The sequence below is a fragment of the Hippoglossus stenolepis genome, chromosome 23, assembly GCF_022539355.2.
Source record: "Hippoglossus stenolepis isolate QCI-W04-F060 chromosome 23, HSTE1.2, whole genome shotgun sequence".
NCBI lineage: Eukaryota > Metazoa > Chordata > Actinopteri > Pleuronectiformes > Pleuronectidae > Hippoglossus > Hippoglossus stenolepis.
The window spans coordinates 13528739-13553658 of NC_061505.1; the positions used below are offsets into that span (position 1 = coordinate 13528739).

At 41.1% G+C, this 24920-nt stretch overlaps 1 protein-coding gene across 7 annotated transcripts in view; it reads left to right on the forward strand.

The window, feature by feature from the left end:
• The window catches only part of sorcs2 (sortilin-related VPS10 domain containing receptor 2), a 289978-nt gene that overhangs the window by 104514 nt on the left and 160544 nt on the right, over positions 1 to 24920 (forward strand). The window lies entirely within an intron of this gene.

A 24920-nucleotide genomic window follows, 5' to 3' on the forward strand; every position in this document is an offset into this window, starting at 1 on the left:
GAGGCCCTCTCTGCAGCCTCCATGGTGGACTTGATAGCTTTCCTTTTTGCAGCCCCAGTGATGTCAAGTAGAATGTAGACCTTGCTTAGTGAATTAGTTTTTGCTACGGGCCTGAGAGGAAGAACTCCGGAGATTGTCCGGAGCCCCTCACTCAGATTTATGCGCACCTACAGTCTCGAAGGAACTATATAGTACAAGCGATATAACAAGCAATATATTGGTTGTGTTCATTTTGTACTAATTATTGGGGCAATTTCTTTCTTAAAGTGTCATCTTGAATGAGTCACCTACAATTTTTTATCATTTTCTTTTCAGTATTATCATTCCAGTTGTCATTTTGACAAAACATTTGCAACAGAGATCATTAATTTACACGACTTCATGTTTTTTCACAAATCACTTGAGCATACAGCATTACACCAACTTTTTTCTTCATCTACCATATTTATTTATTTATTTGTTTGTTTGTTTGTTTGTTTATTTGACAGGGACAATGTACCGCTCCTTAGCAGTACCAGTTAGCTTTAAACTAATTTTCATCTGCAGTCCCTGCTTTGTCCTTTTGGAGTACTTCTATCACTCTCTCCGATGGCCTATTGCTCTGCCTAGATGGAGCACAGACACTCAGACATCAAGGTTAATGCGTCTCCCCCCCGAGCATCTGTAATGCTTCAGAGAGGAGGGGAGGCAGAGTAAAGAGGGAGGACAGCTTGTTCACTTCTAAGTGGATGGGAACTGATGGGGATTGTAGCTGAAAGAGGCCAAGCTCGGCTTCTTTACCGCAGGCATCCACACAGTGAATGTGGAGTGCATGAATGAGCTGATTGTCATCTGTCATGGAGATTTTGACTTTGAAGGCACATAAGATTTTCATTGGAACTACTCATCTGCATGGCTGAGGTGATCTGAAGTGCATCATTGCCTCCCCCGTATCATTTGGATTCCATCTCCAAACAAGAGGCCTTTCAGGGAAACAAAACACCCCCAAAACCCCAGACAATCAGGGAGCGATTGCATAATGCTCATTTGGCAGCCGGCTGGGACATTTGGCTCCGATTTGGCTCGTCTTTAACCCGAGGAAAAATAAAAAGCAGCAAGGATTTGGGCTAATCCTCTCAGCCCGATACTTTCTCTCCCCCTGCTGACTGTAAGACGAATGCAAGCTTGGGCACGCTGACCCCCCGACTGAGCCAAGGCCAGCTCACCCTCATTATAATTTCATTGTGAAATGGATAGAGATGGCTTCCTGGTGTCTTGTTGGGCATATAGGTATTTTCCTATCAGCGTGTCGGGGTCGATATTCTGCCCAAGGTTCCGAGCCAACACAGCATGATCTCAAGGTGCCCACTTATTCCCTGCTGCCTTGTAGTCCATCAAACTTATAGCTTACTCATTTTTTCACATCCCTCTCGTCTGTGTTCATTTTGTTTTGTCCCTTTTATTGTTGTTTTAAAAGAGCCATACTGACCACTTGGTTTCATAAGGCTTAGTCTTTGTTCTTTAGATCTTTAAAATCTCTTCATCTCTTTGCTCTCCCCCATCTGTCAGATAATTCACTCCCTAGCTATCTGAAACAGTGTTTCCCCTAGGATTGTTTTTGCAGTGCCGCTCTTGACTGTGCCTCTGCATCCGAGCAAATTACTCAGAGCTGGTCAACAAGAGACTCTGCTCCTCTGCTCTTTTCTAATCACTCACACTTAGAAGTGATATTTATAACCTGCTGAATTTCTATTTATGTTCCTGGATAAACGGGGCGTCTGCAACAATGAAGTGAAAACACTGTGCTGCGTCATAATCTGCGGGAAGAACTTCTCTCCTGTCTGCAGGAGTGTGTGTCTGCATGTCTGCCCGTCTCTGTCGTCCTTAACACAAACAAGCACATTTATTTAGTTATTAATCGTAGTTATTTATCGATTGTGTTAGATCATGAATCCGAATCGTTGTGGTCACTTCAACCCTGATGTCCTGACTGTGCGTGTCACTTCTCGTAGCAGGTGAACTGCATGGGCTAAAAATAACTCCCCAGCGATTCAAACAAACACAAAGTAAACTTCCTCCCTGTTCAGATACTAATAACTTCTGATGGGCGATTGTGTTTATTGTTAACCTGAGAGTTAATGTGCGCGCAGGTCAGCGGGGGAGTGAGGAGGGAGGACATGCAGCAGGGTGATACAGCACGGTACAAGGATACTGGATTCATAATGCGCGTCTGACCTGATGCTGAAGCAACGGCAGCAATAATTTTGCAGCAGTGATTTTTCAAATTAACTTAATTTACCATAACAACAGTTCAACTTTAGCCTCAGTTATCGTCGATGGCTTGACTTGTCACCTCAGTGTAGTGATGGACAGGTGTACTAAGAACTCTGTGACGTCCCTGCTGGATGCAACAAAGTGCAGAGGGGTTTCCAGGTTTCAGAGCCGTTCAGCTGGCTGTTGAGGTGCTCTATGAGACCACATCAAAGTCAGAGGCCTAATAATATTCTTTGAATCATGTGTTGCATTTTATATTAAAACGTATAATTGATTGAAAATATCAGCCCAGTATTTCTTGTAAAATATGATGTCATGTTTTTATTGATAGGTTTATGTCATGCAAAGCCATATATCATGTTTCACAATCTGCAGTGGTTCTTCAGGATTGGAGCTCTGTGGTTTTCATGATTTTATGGAAGAATAAACTAATCCTTGATCCTTGATACTTTATGGCAGAACCTATAGAGCAAACGGGGAATGTCCATATTCCAATTTAGTTTGTAGAAAGCTGTGATCCAACTTAGCAGTTTAGTAAAATGTTATCCCTTCATAATGCACAGTATCCTGTGGAAACTTTGCATGTTTAGCATTTGGTTTGTTGGACAAATCATACAATAACTCCACGAATGGATAACTAGTCAACTCCTCTTCAATACCCGTGTAACCTTCACATACACACATTCTAATGCTAATGAATTCTATTCTGCCTCAGCCACTGTCAGACCACCACTGTTCTACATGTTAGTTGTTATTCTTCAAACATTTCCCAGTCTGAAGTATCGAAGCCAAAACGAATTACAGCACAGCAGCTCAAATGACACAAAAAGAACGATAATTATGACAAATACAGCCTCTCTGCGTGTTTCCTATTGCAGCCCCCGGCTTTCACCTCTGCAATAACAAAGCTCTCCACACTCTGGCAACTTGTTGTCCTCCCTTTTTAAACTCGCTCCATGTGATTGAACCAAGCAATTTTGACTTTTTTACTCTGTCAGTCCCCAATGTGAGCTTTAATTGTCATCTCTGTCAGTAAACCTACCGCTAATTTGTGAGTCACATTTCCAAGTAACCATATCAACATCTTATAAACTGCTACCATTCCTTAGAGCGGGTAGACCAAAGGTTTTAGTACAGTAACTTCACATGTATGACATAATCTCAATAGCACAGATCCACCTTTACTTTAGGTTAAAGCATGTGTCAAGTCAAAAGTTCAGGTCTGTGTGAGTGTGTGAGGGTGAAGCAGTCATCTACCGCCCCACTACATCTGCAGTCTATTAAGCCCTCAGCGCTGCACCTTGGCCTATAAATCTCTGCTTTCTTAATATTCTCTAGTGTGCCTGGCCTCTAACCACGGCACAGTCCCTGCCCTTGATGGCCAGACCAAGCTCTCAGATGGCTCCTAGGTAGCTGGGGGTCAAGTGAAGGAGGATAAAAGAATACAGAGCCGATAAAAAACAAGCCTGGGGATGAGAGAGGAGCTGGAGCAGACGGTGTATTTGAGGAGAGACAGCCGCGCAGGTTGAAATTAAAGATGTTTAAAGATCAAAGATGGAAATGCAGGTGCTGACATATTACGCCTCACTTATGATTTGTTTTCATCCAATTGCAAGTTGTAACTAATGTTTGATGCTGTATAAATCCTTCAATTTCAATCGGTTTCATCATATTCTGTTAAGCTAAATCTCAATCAGGAGTAAAAACAGAATGCTAATATTTATGTGATTTTTGTCTATACTCATCCATTTTCAAAACATCTATTTTTCATCCAGAGACGAGACTTCTGTTGAGGAGGATTAATCTGTGCAAACTTTGACATGCAACCTAAAACAGTGGACTTCATAAAAAGGATGGATCAGTTACACTCAGGTCCCGGGGGGGAAATAAGTTCTGTTTTTGGTCCTGCCTTCAGGTGCTGTCAAAAAAACAAAACAAAACACTACACACAGGACAAGCAAGCCAAAGTGTCCCGGTGTTCACAGTTTGTCCTTTTATTAAAGCAAACCAGGCTGTTGATTTGTTGTTAACATATTTTAAATGAATGACACCTGTATCATTAAAATGACTCTTCAGTGTTGTGTTTAATTGGAGCGTCGTCCGTTCACAGCTTCCTTACAGGAACTCATCCCCTGCATGTGTGCAGGCGTAAAAAAGTTTGATGGTGCTAGTCTGTGCGTGGCAAGTATAAAACATAATAATTCAAAACTAATAATGATGATGATTGTTATAATTGTTATTATTATAATTATTATTATACCACTCCTTGGTTGAATTGACTATTGTTATGTGTTCTTTAAAACTTGGAAAAACTCTCAACACTAAGTCCACTGTGTGAAAAGGTGCCCACCCCAAATTTCTAATTGCCCCTCTAATCTGAGAAGTCTAGATCCAGGCCTGCTTAAAATAGATGGAGCTTGGTAACCTAGAGAGCCTTATTCTTTTATTATATTGTCCCTCTTCAGTAACTTTTTATTGAATGAAATTCAAATTGTGTGCAATGATGAACTAATTGCCAGGGGCAGGTAAACAGACGAGTACAGAGAAAGTAAAGAGAAGCTCCAGGAGCTATTGTGAAGGCGCGAGCTCAGTTAGCAGCTACAGCAGTTCACCACTCTCCCTGTGAGTATTCAAAACGTGACCAATGTTCCAGCCCAACCTATTTAAAAATGAAAAACCCGGTGGATGATATGAAACAATCTGGCCAGCAGTTGCACAGATAAATTCTTCAGCAGCAAAATGGAACAGAGGGTGAGACGACCGACAGGATATGCCAAAAACACAAAACAAAACAAAAAGTAAAAAATCCCTCCAGTACAACGTCCATATGCACATGTAACTCTCTAAAACACTCTTCAACCTTCTTCACCCACCTCCCAACCCCTTTTCCGTCCCCTAAGCCTCTCATTGCCAGTCCATTTTTGTCATGGCGTCCTGTCTATGCAGTGTTGCACCTCGCCCCTGAAGCCAGAGCATTCACCTCTCAGCGACCCCCTCCAACACACTATCAACCTGAGCCTAATCCAATCAGACACCCAGACCAAGGCCCTCCACCTTGCACTCAGCCCGGACCCATCCAGCCTCCCTCATGGGTGCTCTCTGTCTGCCACACTGTGAAAGGCTTCTTCTTTCAAGGCTACAAAAAGCCTCTTCAGCCTTAACTAAGAGAGGCAGAGCGATGCACTCAGGGAGAGAGAGTTGGTGTGTTTCTGTGCGTGTTTCCATAAAGTTAACCTTCTTGAACAAGGAGAAAAATATTGAATAATTACAAACACAAGCTACACTAATACAAGCATGTTTTACTTAGCAGGTCAAGCCTTGTGACTATGTGTGCATCAGTCCAGCCATTTAGTGTGTTTCACCATAGACTGAATGTAAAGGTGGAGCACATATCTCCACTTCCTCCATGCAGCTGTAAAATATAGAATAACCAAAGATTCTACACGTAACAACACTAACACTAAACCATGGAGCATGTGACACATTAACATGTTAATGCCAGTGTGTAAAACCTAAACCTAAAACAATGGGTGAATAATTTTGTTAATAAGTGTTGTTCTTTTCAACATGTTAATGTAAAACCTTTTAAAAGCTTAAAGAAATAAATACAAATTTAAAAGTTGGTCTAATAATAATAATGTTAAATATTATGGTAATTTAAATCACAAAACAAATAATTATTTTACATAAGCATGTCATGTCATGTGTGCGTAAGAGTGCTCTTCACTGTCCGTAGATTCTTTTTTTTACATAAGAATAAATCCCAGATAAATAAACATTGGTGAATGTCAGAAACTTCATAAAACTGCCTAAAGATTAAGACCTAAAGATCTTTAAACTGCTGGTGAGGCGCAATGTTCTTTTCTAGCAACAGTGGTGTAGTCAGCACTTACAATCTGTGCATATGGCTCCTGTGGTGAAAAGTTCTGGGTTGAATGTAGATGTCGCAGGAGGACATCCACATGGACAGGTGGACCAATTTTATGTCACAAGGACAAATGATGAGGGCACAAAAAGTATAAATTTAACTTTACAGCATTAGAAACCGGTGGCATTTGACACACATCAAAGCACCTACAGCTATTTTTTCCCTCAATAAGCCCACACACAGATGGCACCCTGGCAATGTGTCAGCATATGCCACTTTATGATTTCTCTTGTGCGTTCAGTTGCTCCAAAAAAGCAGCAATGTCACCACATTGGCTACCTGGATCGGCACAACCCACCTATCATGCCGCTGCTCTGCTCCTCTGTCTCGGCAGGCTGTTAATCAGCTCTGTTACAGGACACACACTACTCTCTGCATTGAAAAAGCTGGACTTGGGTGTAAAATGTAATGAGCAGAACCAAAATAAATGACTATTAAGGATCCCGGGCTGGTCTAAACACATCACGTTTGCTACCTTAACTTCTAGTTATGTGCATTAGACCACAGGGATGAATTTGGGGTTGATGGTTAGATTTTTCCCTTCCTAACCCTTGATCATAAAGCTGGTGGATTGGGAAACACAATGATTATTGTGGTCGTCATAGAGGCCATTGACAAACAATCTTAGCCCTATTGGGGATAGAGGAAATGTCTTCAAAGGATAGACTGGAACCTTTAAGTGATTAAACGAGCAGCCCCTCAATCTCAGTCTGAATAACACTCAGACCGGATTGACCTAAAGTCCAATTGTGGGAACACTGCAACTCTAGAACACCCTGGGGTAGACCCTGAACACGTGGGGGGGGGGGATTATAAATGTCATCTGGCCTGGGAATGCCTTGGAATTCCCAAAGGAGGAGCTGAGGGACATGTGGGCTGCTCGGTGTCACCTGCTACCACCGTGATCCAAACCTGCCATGTTTCAGCAGCAGAAAAGGGATTGGATGTATGGATTGATGGATGGATGGATAAGCCAAAGTCAAAGTGAAAATCTCTACTAAATAAATTAATGATAATTAGATGATAGTTGGTCTTTGTGACCCTTTTTAATAGCTTTGGCTTAGAAAGGAACTGCCAAAATAATTTGCCATCGTGTGTGTGCGCGCGTGCGTGCGTGCGTGCACGCACAGCAGATTGATTTTAGGCATATTTCCAAAACATTTATTGCAGCAGTATGTCTCCAGCTTATTGGACTCATTAAAGACAACATGAATTTTCTTTATTTGTGTGCTCTTGTTTTTGTTTCCGAAGTACAACCCAGCTCCTATCTGAGGGATTATTCATGTTCCATCTTGTTCAAAAATCTATATTCTACATTGGAAAGCAGTGTTGAGATGCTGCTCAATACACAGACCTGTGGTGAAGACTTGAAAACAGCAGAATAATAACTTGAAAAACATATTTTTTCACTGTTCACTGAAAAGCATACAAGGAATATTGAACTACAGCTTTATCAGCACTTCCCAAAAATCTGTTTGAGGGGTTTATAGACTTACACTAACATCCTCTGTGCAGTTTTTATGGCTGTGTTGGCTTCACACATTGAATCAAATCACTTTGGATCTTTTGAGATGTTTGAGTCACCGCTAATGGAACAATTAAATTTGCTGCTTGTCAGGAATGACCACCATAATCTGAGGATAGTCATTATGAGCTATTGCCGTTGCCCTACTTAACGCTTTACCGAAGCCTCACTTACAGCAAGATTACAGGCTTGAACATTTCAGCCACACTTGCTACTTGTGAATAGATATTGATTGAACATGACACAGTGGTGTTGAATAAAGTGTTATTTTGTTCTGCCTTTATGTTGAGAAATGTGAAGAAACGGCTGTATAAAGAATTGAGGTGTACCTTCATTATGTCCTGGAAGCAAACTTGGTGGATTAACTGCCACTTAAGCAACGTTTCACAACAAGATGATGTAGAGTGCAGGTTCAATTATTGCGGGGAGCATTTAATGGGGGTGCAACAGCAAAGGCTTTATTATTTTTTTTATGAATTAATCAAAGCCAAAGTAGTGCAGTTTATAGCAATCCATTTTTCCAATGTTTATACTTTATACAAAATCCTTGTTTATGCCTATTAATGTTGGACATTAGACATGCTTTACAGATGGGATATCAAATAATTGTGTTAGCGTTAGTCTTATTCAGAATAAGGTCATTCATTGGAATAATGTGACCATGTAAACATAGACAGAGATGCACAGCCAGAAAAAAAATATTTATATATATATTTATATATATAATACACACACATTCATCAAAGAGTCATATAGCACAAACAAACAGCAATTTGCAATCATGATTAATGTACACACACATTTACATGCACACCACCCGCCTAGAGCTGCTTCCTGTGGCTTGATGTAACATCTCAGATGATTCAGAGTTCAATAGGGAATGTCATTGTCCTAATGTGTTCCTTTGTCACTTATCTAACCGTAACCATCATAACTAATACCAAACCCAAAGCCTGACCCTGACTGAAAGAAGGTCTTTGGCCTTAAAAAGCCTCCACAGGTTACCTGACAGCTGACATTTTATTCCACATGGGCAAAGATGCTTCTTTGAGCTTTTTCTCACAGCCAGCTGTATGCCATTTCCCTTGTGTCCCCCCTATATCCTGTCTCTTTATCAAAATAAAACCCAAGAAGGCCAAAGAACATATTTAAAACAGACCTTAGTTTTAGGTGACCCCCTTTAGCTTTGTTTGTATATAGACTGACAAGCCCCCCCAACAACACACAAACACACACACACGCAAAAACAACAGACACTGTCAGCTAATTCCCACTTCACCTCGACTCCCCCAGTTAGGGGCTTTTATTACTGAAACATCAACCCCCCCGCTCCACTCTGTATGTGTGTGTCTGGAAACCAGCGCTAGTCTTCTACTTCACAGACAAGTACATCTGTTCATTCCCGTGGGCATTTGTGTCCCAGCACTGTCTCTCTCTCTCTCGCTCTCTTTCTCTTTTTCTTTTGCACACACACACACAATCACAGGCCACAGTTTCACAGGTGGTCGTGACTGTCTGTTTCCCTGCAGGCACACATAAATGCATTAATTGGCTTATTTACAGTCGGCTGTACAGGGAGCATTCAGATGTACAGTGTGTGTGTGTGTGTGTGTGTGTGTGTCTGTGTGTCTGTGTAGAGGTTAACAGTGCCATCGGTTGTTGTAAATTGCTGTGGGGGTGAGTGTTGTCTCATTGGGGTTAGGGAATAACCTGCCATGTATAATAAAGGATGCTTGATAATAAATGAACAATCTGAATTTCTTTGGATCAATTCTTGATTGACTTGAGACTTTACTCTTGGGTGATTTGAACATCCTTGCGCCTCTAAAGAAAAAACAAACATTTGTAACTGAAGTTAAGTATTTTGAGTAACTGCTCATTTGTGCTTTGCTAAGGGAAAAGGAATTTGCAACCATGTAAATTTGTGCAAATATAAATAAGACAGAACGGGGTAGTGTCACGCCCTTTGAGAGGTCTTGTTATTTAATGGTTGCCTAGTTGATTCTCGGAGATGGTGATTCTCGGTTGTTACAGTTAGATTCAGTGCTGGGTCAATCTTTGTTCTCAGCATGCATTCAAGAAGAAATCGACACAGACAAAGAAATGCACAGTTTATGTAGCTATGTCTAGGGTAAGACAAACAACGCCTGAGATATAATCTATTCTGCTGTCTTTGTGTTATCGTGCTTACATACAAACAAACAATACAACGTAACTTCCTTGGCGGAGGTAAAAAGACGGACTCTACCAGTTGTTTGTTCCTTTATTTGTCAGATGTTAACCGGCTGTTGGACTGCAGATTGTGGTGTGGTGACAAATGTTTGTGCATGCGTAAACACAGTGGTGCAGTGCAGTCATACTTTGTTTGACCTCCCTGCCCACACTTACCTCCTCAAAACCTCTTCATCACTCTCTCTGTCTCACTTGAGCTTCTCCCTGTGGGCCCTGTATCCCATCCTGCCCTTTGATGATCCTCTCACCATGGTTACTTTCATCTCTGTGTCTTCAAACTTTTGATCTCATCTTCTTTTTGCCAGCGTAGTTTGACATGCAACAGCTCTACTTAGCCTCTTCATGTATTTCTTTTATGGCTCCCAGGACAGATGCATCTTTTCCTATCAGCTGATGTCACTTTTGATTTTGTGCCAACAACTCTCTTACCTTATTACTTCACGCTGCAAAAACCTCGCCGTCGGCAAATTCAGGCATTATATTTCTACTCGTCTGATGAGGAGGCAAGTGCGCTTTTAAATGCAATTACACAAATGAGATGACCAGCTACATTTGGGTCCGGGGGAACAGCGGCAGCACATTTAGCCAGGGACGAGCAAACGTGGGCACATTTGAATCCAAATGTGCTTTCTGTGAACATTTGCCACAACAATGAGCAAACAAGGTGGTAAAACAGAGAAATGACTGCTGTGTAACTAGAGCCCAGATGTTGTCGGCAGGTTCCTGAGTCAGACTGTAGGCAGTGCTGGAAAAGTTTCAGCACCACGGACAGCTCCACCTATAATGCAGGGACGAACAAAGCAGGGTTGAAGCATTTTCCTCCGTGTGGGAAAAAAAGGGGGATTTTATACATATTTTGCTGAAAGAGATGAGTAAAAACTGAACAACAATGTTCTAGAGAATTGATATAAACCATACAATGGATATCGCACTCCAATGAGCAGTGGTGGGATGGAACAGAGTACATTTAATTTGTTACTGTTACTGTATTTTCGTCATGTATCGGTACTTTAACTAGATTTATTATTGAGTACTTTTCACTTTTACTCTAATACACATCAGCAATATCTGTACATTCTTCTCCACTGTATTTTTACAATGCACCACCTTATGTTCACATTGTTTTCTATGTTTTGAAAGTAATCAAAAATGAGAGGGGAATTGTTCCACTGATCCAACTGATCCAGACCCCACCTCTTTCAATGAGAGCCTCAAAGCATTTGGAAGGGGCCATCGCTGAGACACCTGTAATGTATCAGGGAATAGGCTAAACAAGTACTTTTACTTTTAATACTGAAAATGTATTCAAAAGCAAGTACTTACTTACTTTTATACGTTATAGTGGTATTTTACTTTGGAGTATACTATAGAGTATAGAGTTTACTTTTTTTTTTTTATTCATACTTTAGCCAAAGGCCTGAATACTTCCTCCACCACTGCCAATTAGCAAACATATCCACATATCCCCTCACCCTCCCTCTGCATCTTTTATCCACATTTTAAGTTGACATATTTAAAGACATGGATGTTACACAACAAAACACAAATACAAAAAGCCACTTTTTGTAACATCAAACATCCTCCCCATTCAGTTTCCATCTAAATTCACATCAAGTGGATCAGCTGTCAGTGGGCTGTAACTGCTGTGAGCCGTCTTTTGTTGCCTTAGAGTTTTAATTATGGAGGTATTGTGATGTACTGTCCAAGCAGAGAAGTCAGTTAACCACCATTCTCCTTCTAAAAAATATAAGCTACATTCTTAAAGAGTTAATGGAGACTATTTGTGTCCTTCATATTGATTATGTAATCATTCATTCCATGATGGAAACTTCTAATGATCCCACTAACTCATTAGTTATTTCTACTCATTGTAGAAATAATTTATAGACCAACTCGTGTTACAGCTGTTTGTGCTTGACGTGCAGTGATTGATTTCATCACTGTGCAGCAACCGAATGGAAATGACACAGAGGCACTATAAACACCTTAACTGCTGGAACGCAGCAGACAAGAGCGAGCAGCCGCAGCAGCTGGAATGTTGTAAATCAAATCCATAGGCTAATTAGTCTGTGGGCTCATTTGTCAAATCGGTTTAAGTAGATCAGTGGTTCCCAGTCATCACAGGTTGTGGTCCCAGTGTTTTTATGAACTGTTCAATCAGAGGATGATGAAGGATTTTTCTACCCCAAGCTGCATCACTTGACAGAGTTCTTGTGGCACAAAAATAATACCTTGTGGAAAAGTGTAGTATTTTGGTACGACCCAAAATCGTGGAATGATACTTACTGGAAACTATGATGTCTTATCATTCAGTTGTAATGCAGGAGGCAAGCAGCGATGGTCAATCGAATATGCACAGATTACTTTTACTTTAACGCTGTGTGTCTAGTGTTTATCTTACAGTCGTCGTGATGAATGTAAAAAAATAATTGCCGCTGTGATAACTTTCAAAACTCTCTCATAAGACTGTAAACCACTGTGTTCGGTGTCTTAAGTCACAGACTTGCTCCAGCTGGACTTCCTGAATTGCATTTCATGTCTCAACAGAGCGTGAAGCAACGCACCCCTGAGTGTCTGCCAAGGGCTTTGAGACGGGGGTAGTGACTGAAGTTTGACTGTAATGCAGGGAGACCAATGTCACGTCCCATCACAGATTTATGTCCACCTTTGTCCCAAGTCTTGTCTTAGTGGTTGACTTACCTTGACCTTTATTATAGCTTATTTGCCCTCATCCCAGACAGTATGGAGGAGAGTCAGAGTCAGAGCCGAGAGTCAGACTCATTAGACTTGTTGCAATATACAGCCACTCATTTTCAATGAAGAGTTCTATCTATTCATTTATCCATTAAAACTGCCAATTGACAATATAATCGCACGGCAGTATCAGTGAGTGCACTAATGGAAGAGCTGTGACCACTTGTGATCGGATGTCACTTCACCGCTCTGCCTGCAGATAATCACGACATTTGTGTTCATGAAAACAAAATGATGTGGTTTTTACCTAGTCTGAGTATACACGTGTGTGATGACAGTGTTTTTGTGTGTGTTGTTGTGTGTCTGTGTGTCAGCATGAGAGTGAGAGAGAGGAAGAGAGGGAGTGCAGTCAGGAGGGGCTCAATAAAAGAAAGATTTCACTTAAATATAAGTATTTATCAAAAATATGATATAGATGCGGTGACAACAAACAAATCTAATTTTAAACTGTAGTGGGTCAGAAAAGTCAGTTGAGTTGGTGTTGGTGTGTGTCTGCGTGTCAGGAATATCAAACCACACAATTACCCACAGCTATTTGCAGGATGCACAGAGATGAGTTAATGTATCGTAATTCTCGTTCTGACCTAATCCGATCTGACCACAGACTTTGAGAATAGTTGATAGAAAAAGCCAATTTTCTCCCTGATTGTCTCATTTGCTGTTGTAGCTCATAAAGAGGCAGCAATATTAAAATAAAACCGTTTCATAACCAGTTAAAAACGACTTGTAGGGGCTTTAAGTAAACATTGACAATAAGGGCAGATCAGTATTAGTTTTAAATGGTTATACAGCGTTTTGGACATGTGAGGACGGAGGAGCAGAGAGACACTGAATAAGAAAAATTTGATTCTTCTATTCAAAGCAAAAAGCCATGGTGCTCTCAGAGGATATATAACTTGACGGATATATAAAAATAAGTGCCTGAAATTCTGAATTACATTTCCATAGGTCTTTTTTCAAATTAAGACTCAATGTCACTGTTGCATGAGAAGAATGAGGCAAGTCTTGCGCTGGAGCCTTGTATGTCAAAATAAAGTAAATGATATGAGACTTTCCTTTGGCTTCCCACACAAATGCCTGACATGTGGATGAGCTCGGCCTCGCCAGTCTCACTCCACTACAATGACTTTCTTTTGAACCGTTTTCCCACACATATCTGCTGGAAGTCTCCTGCCTCCACCAGGGCCCCTGCTTGCTTTGGGTCAAATCCTTCCAGCAGTGTTTTAATGGCGTCTCCTCTTGCTTCGTGCTCAGTGCAGATATTAATAGTAGGGGTTAGTGGAAAGCGCTCTCAGAACTACATGATCTGCTCTCACTGAACACAGGCGCCTGCAATAAAGATTACCCCATGAGTTAGGATTGCTTTATAGGCCTGTAAACACATTCATTGCAGTGTGGCATTTAGACATTTAAGAGCCATCTCGGTTGCATTCTATTTATTAAAAGGTGGATGTCCTTTACAGTGATGCATGTTAGCTTTTATAGCCTCAGACAGGTTTACTTATGCCGACTCAAAGCACAGATATCAGGTGGGAGTTGAATACTCAGACGAACCTGAGATGAACCCGGTCAAATCACAGTCCTCGGAAACAGTCAAGCACTTTGTTGATTGACAAATACAATTTATTATAACAGACATCTGAAATAAAAGACATCTGAAAAGGAGCTGATAATGTAGGACAGCTAAACCTGGCTAAGCCAATGCACTGTGGACAAGCTGTGTGTGTGTGTGTGTGTGTGTGTGTGTGTGTGTGTGTGTGTGTGTGTGTGTGTGTGTGTGTGTGTGTGTGTGTGTGTGTGTGTGTGTGTGTGTGTGTGTGTGTGTTGGTGTGTGTGTGTGTGTTGGTGTGTGTCTTTGGGGGTGACAGATGATTAGGAGATGTGAAGGCACTGCAGTGTGCTCGCTCAGCCCCCTGGGAAAGTGCTTGCTTCTCGCTGTGTTATCAGCCCACTTACTGAAACCACCGTCTGGCTCGCTCTCCCTCTTCACTTTCTCTCTGCATGTGAAGGAAGCTAACTGAAATGTGTCCAGCGTGAGAGGAGAGCTGGGCTTTTTGTGTAATAATGCAAATTCTTTTGATGTTGCTGCAACCACTGTAGATTTTGTAGAAACTAAATTATGCACATCTAAAGCTGTTTTTTTTGTTTTTGTTGTCTTTTTAATTCGTAATATTTAAAGCTTTACTTTTAAGGAAATGGTTGGTTATGGGGAATCCACATATTTGATTTCTTAACAAGAGAGAGGATTCATATCCTATTTCCCTGATATCAAGTTAAAACCAGGCCGGCTTTAGTTGTTCCTGAAAATCAGATTCTTTTCATAAATCACAGTTTATGACTCACATGATTAGGGTTGAGATTTTAACAGCAAAATGTCTGAATTTACTATAGGTCCATATCGACAGTCAAACTAACAGCAATCGGTATTGGTTGATTTGTCTGTGGGCCTTGTCAGAGTCGGTTGCTTTGACAAATTGGTTTGTCTTCGGGTTGCCTGACATTGGCACCTACCCCCTCCCATGAGGGATGACCTCTGACATCCAAGCACGTGTGGGCGTCAGACAATCCTGCCAGGCTTCTCCTTTTGGGGTGAAAGGTCAAAATGCTGGGATTAAAAAAGAAAGGGGGAAAGGGGACAAATAGGCATAGTGGTGTAATTACCACAAACAATGACCAAATTCATGCGCAGGAAGAATGCCTACAAAGGCTTTCCTTCATTAGTGTTTTAAATAAATAATTAAATTATTTAGTGCATGAGTTGCTCTCTGAATCCATAAAAAAACAAAACCTGCTGATCCCCCACAAAGCACGGTCTCATATCCAACTAATTAGTGAAAGATCTCAGGTCAGAAGTTTTACATACAGCACAGGACCTCAGCACTTCAAAGGTAACTTTCTCATGTCCTTCATGTCATTGTCTTTATACGTACAGTGTGTGCTCTTGATCATTGCAAGCAAGGCAGCGTTGGCCTTTCTGGGGAGATGCCCTACGGCAGTTCGCAAGCGTGCTCCCAGCATGAGGCCGCGGCTAGCAGGTGAGGCTAGTCTGCTGGTCTTTGATGTCAGGAGCCTTCGAGGGATATCAGGTGATGATAGAGATTGAAATCAGTTAATTTTAATTAAACTCTGTTATTCTGTAAGGAAACTTGTCTGCCTACCATCAACTATTTCCTTCCTGCCTTTTACAACTGCATGAAAATTAATCTCTTACTTTTACTTTTCACTGTCATTGCACATGTAATTGTATGGCTCCTTCAATTAAATCTCAATCAATTGGTACTAGGGCTGCAACTTACAATTATTTTCATGAATCAATAATATGAAACCTTTTTTGATTTTTGATCAGCTTTTGTCTGATCAACAGTACAAGACCCAAAATATAATACTAAATACAACAGAAAAGCAGTGAATCCAAGTTTGTTCTTCAGCATGTTCATTTGTAAATTTGGCAGAACTGCTTCATTTGCAACATGACATTGGGAAATGTCCGGAGTAATGTGACCACTGGAGTGTTATTATCAATGTGGTCTTCATATCAATCAAAAATTACACTTCCACAGACATGTAAGAGGTGGCAGCTTCATTGATTGGCAATCATTTTACTCATAGCAGAAATGTACTATTAAAACTGTGAGTGACTCATGAATAAAATTCCAGGCTTTCATTATCATTGTCTAAATTACTTGAATGACACCTTTTAAGCTCAAAACACCCAAAAGCAAAAAATGGTGAAACCCTCATCTTTCTCTGCAGTGGTCTAATTGCTGAATTCATGGGTTATAGCTCTAATATATGAACATTTTGTCTCTTTTAATCATCCATATGAGATCAGTAATTGGCTTTTGGGGCTAAGAGTGATGAGCATTTTCTAAACGCCTGAGGGAAAAGAAAGGGAAACATCTTTTCCATTAAAAACATTAAGCTGGAGAGCATGCTGTTGCCTTTGTTCTTCTTCTGTTGTGTATCCGGCCTCAGTGTGGTTAAGGAGAAATGAAACAAAGTGTAGTGCGCGTGATGTGCTGAACAGATTGATCGAAACAGCAGAGAGAGAAGAGGCTCGGCCGCCCTGGTTGTGAACACGGCTGCCTGTTTAAGGATTCACTGTCAAGTTCAGCGAGAGGATTTGCTCCTTTTTATCAGCTCATTTCAGTTCACTCTGACACGTCAAACACAAGGTCTAAGTCAAACCTCACAGATTCAGCTGCTCACAAATTCACCAATGCTTCATGTGGAGTGTGGGAGAGTGTGCCATTCAGGGAGCATGTCCCCAAGGGTACTGATCGGGATGTCACACAGATAAATGTCCCCATTTCCTGCCCTACCTCCTTCTATTCTGCTGGGACATGGGTGCATGGAGGGTGGGTACTACTGAGAAGAAGTGGATGGGTGGGGGTGTTTTATGGTGCCTTTGGTGTCTCTGATGAGCCAAGTCCAGTCAGCAGAAGTGGTTGAGTCAGAGCTTAACCACATTAGAGCAAGAAGATGGAGGAGAAGCTTGTAAGAAGTATTTAATCTCAGTCGGGAGAAAGGAGGGGAGTGAGGGGGAAAGATAAGTGGAACTGCTAAGTGGACTTGTCACAAAACTCAATGCTATAATCGCCACTTCTTTACAATGCTCACATTTCGGTTAGTGGGTTTGCGTGCATTTAATTGTCAGCTTTCCAAAAGAGTAACCTGGTTTTTTAATAACATTCAAATTTGAAACCATATTTCCGTAGGAGGGGTTAGGAAATTAAGGGTTGCACAGGAGAGAGTCTCTGCAGGACAGACATGATTTTTTGATTATATACAGTGGGTGCTCAACTGAATTTTACATGTTGATAAGCTTCAAAAAGGCAGAGTACCACACTAATTATCTTTCTTTAAGCTTTAAAAAAACTAGAGGTGTTGTAGTCATGCTGGTGAGCTCATGATGCCATACATAGGCACTGTGGGGCTATCAGCATAAGCTAACATGCGTATAATGACTATGCTCATGTGAACTAGGTATGTTTACCATATTGATCTGATCACTCAGTTCACCTGCCACGAGCAGCATGTGACGTGCACAGCCAGGACAGCGTGTGGTTTATTTTAATTAGGTTTTATTTATTAAAATGTTTAATTCTAATTCAAATGTGAGACTGAATATTCTTAAGAATTCAAAGTTCATTGCTCTTTGAAAGAGTTATTATGATGCTAGTATATTATAATTTTATCAGTGGTATGACATGGTTTCAAAATGGTGATAATATAATTTATCACAATAATTTCTGTGACAAAATATCATGCATAAAAAAATGTGTTGCCTTAATATTTTAAATAATGCAGCAGTAAGTTTATAGTTTACAGCTTTAGTTCTCTGAAAAGTTCAGTTTTTTTGTTTTTGCTTCCTAATTATGCTCACTGGGAGAGCCATGTTTTGTTGTCAATGGGATCCAGGGAATGTGGTTATTTCTCCTGGTAATAAAGTGTTTTATTGATGCACATGTTCCTTTTTCTTTTTTTGGGTGTCCTTAACAGAGCCAGCTTTCTTAAGAGAAACCATGCAGGGTGCTAACTATAGGCATCTGGAACTTATATAGTCTTACATATGGAGCACTGACCTCTGATTGGAAACAGATTACCTGAAGAGGCCTGAAGTTTCAGCCATGTAAGAAAAGTGAGTAATTTATCAAACATTAATCGACAGTGAGGAAAGTAGTGAAGTTGGGCTACACGACAGCAGGAAACTGGGGCACATTTAAGGGACATAGGTACGACTGCCTTTCACCAAGGGCTAGCACAGCCTGTGTTGACAAAAGCAGGTTGACGGTCGCCCACAGAGGGAGAGCTGGAGGCCACGGCAACCTGTGTCTTTTTATCAGTTATTTTTGATTCAGCTGTTCTTGTCAAAAGGGACACAAACAAATTGTCAAAGAGGCTGACAGGACAAGGCCAGCTACTCAACATCGGAGCCTCAGAAACAGGAGATCAGTGGTAAAAATGTAACAACGATCCAACAGAAAACCTGCCCCATTGAATTATTTAATGGTGATACATTTCAATACATTGGCTCACCCTTTTCCCTTTGTGTGGATTCATTAATGCACAGTATAATAGTAAAAAAAAAAATAAGGAGACTTCCAAAAGCAGCGTCTCAAATGGCAACAGTGCTTTGCTCCCGAGAACAATGCTCGAGTGGTTTTGTGCACTACAAGAGACTTTCCACTGCTGTGAAGTCCCTGTTCCGAGCATGAATCACTGCAGCCTGGCTAACTGCCCGCTCAGACAACTTGTAGTGTAGGTGGCACTTCCAGATGTAAATTAATTTTGCTGCTGAGGAATCAGTGACTAAGATGAAGAAACTTCCCACCCTATGCTGCCAGGTATTTTTATTCTTGTGCAAATTAGCTCATTTACTTCCATCATACATGATAGTTTGAACAACTGCTGCATAAGCAAATCCGATCCCTCACTTGGCTGCATGCATGACTGTCAGCTCTGATCAATTCTACTTCTACAAAAGTCTCCTTCTGTACAGTTACAGTATGTTATCTTCTGTTTCCTCTCTGCTGCATTACACATGACGGCGCCTTCAAGGACCTCTGGCAGTGCAAATGGCACTTTGATAAAGCGACGCAAAGGCTGAGCTCAAAATCCGAAGTGTGCCTTATAATTGTCCAGGAAGTGACAGATGGGGAGGGAAAGGAAGGGGAATTGCTGATGAGCACTAATAGTCTCTGATGTTCACATTAATGGACTGCTTAGGTATTAGTGTACCATGACTTAAAGTGTCAGTTCATCCAAGTTAAAAAAAACTCATACGTTCATTCTAAGTCTAGTTGTATTTCTCTGTGCAGATAATTGTGGTTTCATATGCCAATGGGTCATGACTGTTGGGTCATGACCACAAGAATTAGAGTGAGGATAAGAGGTTTTTCAGGCTCAAACAACTTAAGGATCCGGGTTTACATATATCATCTGATCTAATATCTTGTGAACAGTTCCTCTTTGGTCTATAGTTGTGTCATGAGCCTGTCAACCATAACACCTTTATGTAGACACTGGGAATTGTATGCGCTTTCATGAGTTGTGACCAGTGTGGCTGACACGTCTGCGACTGTCATCCCAAGGGCAGGAGAAGTTCACCAGTTGTCCTTTTGCTTTTTCCATCGAAACAAGTTCACACCTCATTCTGCTTAGCTGCCATTTTCCGGGGGCATTCGCAGCTGACGAGCATTCACACTTCCAGAGTTGGTGTTAAAATCTGTGTTGTGACTTTGTGACTGTCACAGAAAGATCACTTAAGGGTCACACATGTCTTGAAAGGACAGTGCAGCCATTGTAGGAGCAACCAAAAAGGCATTTTCTATAAAATATTTTTTTTTTCAAAGTTGCTTTACAACTCTCCTGTAGCTTCTCTGTTGGCAACATGTGGTTGATCTGTTGAATTCATTCTATATCATTCTACAGTGCATTCTGTCTTCAATAAAGTTGGGCTTTGAAGTAATCAGGCTGAAGCAGATGGCCGTAAAACGTTTGTCCAGGGTACACCTGAGACTCCCTGAGCTTCGTCATCCGTAACCATTGCTATCCTGTAAAAAGAAGGGGAAATAAACAGATAGATGGCACTGAGGTGCTGTCTAGTCTGTACAAAACAGATGCAGTCAAGGAGAATGGTCATTTTTTAAAGGGAAGTGTGAGCCAGAAAGAGGACAGCATTAATGACCTGTCCATGTGTGAAGCAGATGGAGGCGCCTGTCTTTCTTTTCTTAGCATCGTACCTCATCCTAGAGCTACGTCATTAAATTATATTTCTCAAGTTTACCATTCTAAAGTATAAAATGTGATTGCACTTGTTGAAAGAGCAGGTGGTATTTATGATGCCTAGCTTTTAACCACAGTAAATCAGCTGTAATGGTAGCCCTCTGTCAGCAGTCATTTTTAACACTAGTCATGGCAATTACCTTCGCTGTGATAAATCAAAAGCTCCCATCTCCTGCTAATCCCCTACTCTTTCAAAAAGAAAGATGGGTAAGCTTAGATGGTTATGACCTGAACTTTAACCCACCCTGGACAAAAGTTGGCACAAATCTTTTGGGATGCTGCTAATAACTCCAGTGAGTGATACCTTGGCAAGGAAGCAAGTTTGCCTCGTGGTTCATCACTCTTGTCAGCAGAGGGGCGGTGTTTCCATGCATTGCAGATCCTCACAACCTTGTGTCTTTTTGACAGTGCTGCATGTTGCATGGATGATCGATAATCTCTGACACGTTCTCCACAGGGAGATACAGCTCAATCCTCCGTCTTGGCGAAGATGCTGCTCTCTTTGCTCACTAGCCCCAAATTTCTAGCACTTTTCCTGGGGACATCTGTATGCATCTCAATGCAGACGCAACAGTCTAGCCATCTGGCTGTCCAGGCCTGATTCGTGCTGACAGCATCTGTCTACCTCAGTGTTTGGCTTCCTGGACATGTCAAGACACATTGAGCTCCTATACCCTCTGGCTTGTCTACCAACAGCTTCATTTGACCCTCTCAGTATATAGCGCAGTTCTTGACAGCAGATGCTTCTTGACATGTTGCACAATGAGGAGAGACATGCCTTGAAGGATACACATGTCAATCATAATATATCCCTCACTAACATGCTGAAGCTCTTCAGGTAGATTTATTAGAAATGTGTTTCCCCAAATCGATTCTACCCTTCTCTCTTCCCTGTTTGAATTCTGTCTCGTCACACGTTGGCTTGACACTCTCTGTTTGTCTTACTGCGTCAGGTACTGGGAGCAACCTTGACATATTAGAACATTAAATCTGTATCAGCACCGGTCGCCACCCTTAGAATGATTCCACATTTCTCTGTTTTCTCAAGCACATCAAGGAAAATACAATTTTACCTGCAGTGTCTGTCTCTGTCACATCCACTCAGATGGGCAGACTCGTCCATGTCCACCTTTCTCTCCCTTTTTCTGTGTCTTGTAATTCCACTCTTCTTTTATACCCATCTATTCTAGTGGGTTATGCTTTTCCACTGTCATGATATCTACTGTATGGCCTCTTGCAAATGACATGTGTCTTTGGCAAGTTGTTTAATGTACATATTATAATCAATTTTATTTTAACTATATCAGAGTTATGCTGTTTGAGGGTATAGGTTTTCCAGGAGATACCTTTTCTGAATTTGGACTCATTCATATGTTTCCTGTAGACGAATGGTAATATCAACATGGACAGTAATTTTCTGTGTCCTGATGCCCCATTTATCTCCAAGTATATAGTATAGAGTAGTAGATTTTACTCAGATTACAGGGCTACATTGAGTGCAATAGATTCGACTTTAGTCACTTTTTCATCCAACCCTTTCCCCTCTCGTAGTGCTCTGCAATCTCCCCTCTCATCTGTTCTCCACTCTATTTCGAAGTAATTATTCCTCATTAATCTACAATAGCTCCCTACCAGTCTATTAATCTAAAGGTCTGAATGGCAAAATGAGCTCTCCTATTAACTCTACATCATTATTCTTGCCGTATAAGGCGCTGGGGCTGCTGACGTTCTGCTGTAACCCCTATCCAAACCTCAAATTACCCTTATTAGTGGCTTTAAGTCTACCCATCGCCCCCTACCTTCCAACATCTTTCAGTTAGTTTTTCGCAAATAACACATGTTCTCTGATAGATGCTTATACACTTATCAAGTATTTTAGTAAATATACACAACCCCAATGTTCATGACTAAGGAGAGATTGTTCCATTTTTGATCAGAGATAATGATCATTTCAGAATAACATTTTTGTATGTTTGGTTGCTGCTTTACTAACACAAGGACACTTTTCATTTGGTTATAAATTGTCTTTTTGTTTTGATATTTTACACATGGAACCACCAGGGTATTTTGTCAGTAATGTCCATCAGTTGACCAGAATGCTCCCTTCAGTCTCAAACACCAGATGGATGTAAAGAAGCAACCTTCATGGTAGTGAAGGTTATGAGGACAGAGGAGGACTGAGATAGGGCTCGAGGTGTGACTAGATGGCATCCATGTGTTGAGATGTGATTCTGGGCAAAAGGCCCATTCCAACCTCGGCCGATCATTACACTCTTGCTAATGAAGGACTGCAGATATCTGTGTCAAACAGAGATTCCCACTGGTTTAATGTAATGTACAGCAAATAAGTGAAGGTACATGTCCGCCTTTTATGCTTTGACTGAGAAGGAAATTATTTGATGATTTATTTACTCAACAACTACAGTCTTAAGTATATTTTAGACAATCAATCATAGATTTACTTGTTCAGACAATATTTAACTGCCATTTTGTATTTTGGGGCTATGTTTATGGATTATTTTGCTACATACTGGGAAGCTACTGGCTTCAATTCTGATCAAGTTAAAGCTGCACTGGTAAAGATGTAGTATGAAGTTATATGAATGGGAATCTGAAAAATATTGCTCATTGTGGCAAACCAGCAAATTATTACCTACACTGTGGTTCCACTCAGCCTTTTTTATTTAGCAATATTTTGTTATCACTCAACTCTGACCTACTCATCATTAAACACCAACGTTAGCAACCAGCTGTAAGATATAATGAAGCACTAAAATGTTTAAGAGCCAGATATTTTTCTTGCTTGGTGGTTGGTGGAGACCAAACCAGAGCTAAAACCAGAGTAAATATTACCTTACTTTCATCAGATCCAAATGAAGGGTGATATTGCTGCACTTGATGTATGTTAAAGGAAATCAAAATCAACGCAGCTTTAAAAACAAGCTATCAAAAGAGAAAAGGATGTGAAATTGACAGTCAGAAATACAACTATCTAATGAATCCCAATGCTCTGAGGGGTTTGTGCGATTACACCCAGATGACCCAGCCTCTCAATGGACCTCTTTAAAGCAAGCCTTAAAGGCCCTATCCACGAGTGGGTTTTTCACATAAGTTCTGAGCTTTGGCAGTTAACACAGCCATCAGTGCCAGATCTATCTGTGTCCACCAAGTGATCCTGGTGAAACGCCACACCAGGTCCGGCAATGAAGATGAAAACACTTGCCGGCTCTGTGCAAAGGAAATAGCTAACCCCTGCTATGCCACTCCATTTTCTCCAGCTGTATCGGAGCACTCAGGGAGAGCTGATTGCTGAATGGCTTGGCAGGGCTTCGGGCGTGTTCGTGTCTCATTGTGTGTGTGTCTGTCAATGGTTGATGTCCCACTGGGAAAAGGAGTAAATCCTCTCATTCTTAACCAGCCAGACGTGCTAGCTTATCATTCTCTTTCATCAAGACCTCTCCATCCTGGCTCCCTCCTGTTGAACCCTCAACCTTGGACAAAATGCTGCAGCATTTACCTTCCTGTTTGCGTTGGATTGCTTTCCAAATGATGCCTAGGAAAGCTGTCAAAACATAAAAACAAAATGCACCCTACTTACCCCTTAGTTCAATTTAGTTTCTTAATCTGTCATAGTTAGTGTTTGTTGCCTTAATCCCCAGTGCTTGCATTATTTGTTTGAGAAGAATGTTACCTGGAGTACTCTTTCTTTTGTGTACTATTGACAGAAATTTGAGACATTAATTATCTATAAGTAGTCAAGTAACATCAGCTTTGCCGAGCTGAATACTGCACCGTTTCTCAAAATCTGTCACAAACAATCACACTCACATTGCTCGCTGAGTGAGACGGAGACTGACACTGAGTCGGACTGCAGAAACAATCCAGCGGTTGGCTATCAATCTTAAACAAACGTAGCACTCCATACCTGCTCTTAAAGCTGACAGATTTGGGGATTGGCCAGTATTTCATTGCTAGCTTGAGGCTGTTTTTGCATTGTTGTGGCAATGACAGGTTGTCCAGCCATTTCTGATTTGTCACTGAGCTCAGTCCGCAGTCCACAAAGTGGTAATATGGTGAACAGAGAGCTGAAACAATGCCTTCCGGGCAGTTTGAGAGAAGGAGCAGGTTGTCCTTTCCCAGGCCTTTTACAGATTTAATCTCTTTCTGTCAGTGTGAAGGATCTTCATGGAGCTGCTGTCATTTCAATTTGCAGGTTACATAACATTTTGGTGAAATAGAAGGGAAAAAAAGTTGTAAAATCGAATGAACTGTGAACATATTGTGTGTGCAGCAGGTGTTTTTGGTGGTGATATTCTCCCAATGATTCCTATCCCCTCTTCCCTATTGATATGGTGCGATTCATGGGACCATGCAAAAAGGAAATCAGCAGGAAATATCTCCCTGTCAGACACATTTCCTGACTTAATGCCACTCTTTTTT